This window comes from Orycteropus afer, unplaced genomic scaffold (assembly GCF_000298275.1).
Source record: "Orycteropus afer afer isolate SDZICR_OR568_19922 unplaced genomic scaffold, OryAfe1.0 scaffold00394, whole genome shotgun sequence".
Lineage (NCBI taxonomy): Eukaryota > Metazoa > Chordata > Mammalia > Tubulidentata > Orycteropodidae > Orycteropus > Orycteropus afer.
The window spans coordinates 1,487,371-1,488,331 of record NW_006921981.1 but is presented as its reverse complement, the minus strand read 5'-3'; positions in this window follow the sequence as shown (position 1 = coordinate 1,488,331).

The following is a 961-nucleotide window of genomic DNA, read 5'->3' as shown; positions in this document are numbered from 1 at the left end:
CCCGTGCTTACCTTGCTCCTGGAGACCTGGTCCCTCTCAGGAGGGTAACAAGGGAAAGTGTTCGGTGCAGATCAGTGAGTAAGCACCAGCCCGCCCGTGCTTACCTTGCTCCCAGAGACCCGGTCCCTCTTGGCTGCGAAGGGTTAGACTCTAGAATCCAGCTCCCATGGATAGACTTGGCCCGTTGAAAAATGAAATTGTGAGGCCTGTTGTTAAAGAGTATTAAGAAACTCAAGATGGTGACAGTAGAACATTAAATCAAGTGGGGAGTCCATGTGACTGTCCATTTCACATACTCATGAGTTTCGCCCCATTACAGGATGTGTTATTCAGCTGTTTGATAAGACTATACATAAAGACTTTGGTTGAATTAGAGTTTTGAGTGGAGAATGATACAAGGTATTGGTGAATCATATACAATTTTATTGACCATTAAATCTCTAGTTTTGTAGTTTATATCTCTTAGGTTGTAGATAACTACTGAAAGTTTGATGTGGTAGGGCAGAAAGTATTGTTTAGAAAGACTAAACTGATGTTAGCGGGACTGTGTGTGACAAACTGCAATAGATTCTGTTTGAAGAAAAAATAGTAATAATAAAAAAGGCTCTTGCAATAGTCTGGGAAGAAGATTAAAAACTAATTGAACCAGTATCCTGTCAGTGAAAATAAAAGTTATGTTGTTGTTGTGTGCCGTCGAGTTGGCCCTGACTCACAGCCACCCCTCCTTGGGTTTCCGAGGCAGTATCACTACAGAAGTAAAAGTTATATGATGTAGAAAATTGAAACAGAACCCTTCATACATTGCTGGTAAGAATGTAAAATGGTATCATTTCTTGGAAAATTGTCTGTTAGTTATCCAAATTGTTAAATATAGAGTTATCATACCCCCCACTCACTAAAAAACAATTACACACTTTAAAAGGATTAATTTTATGGTATATAATTTATAACTTAGCAAACA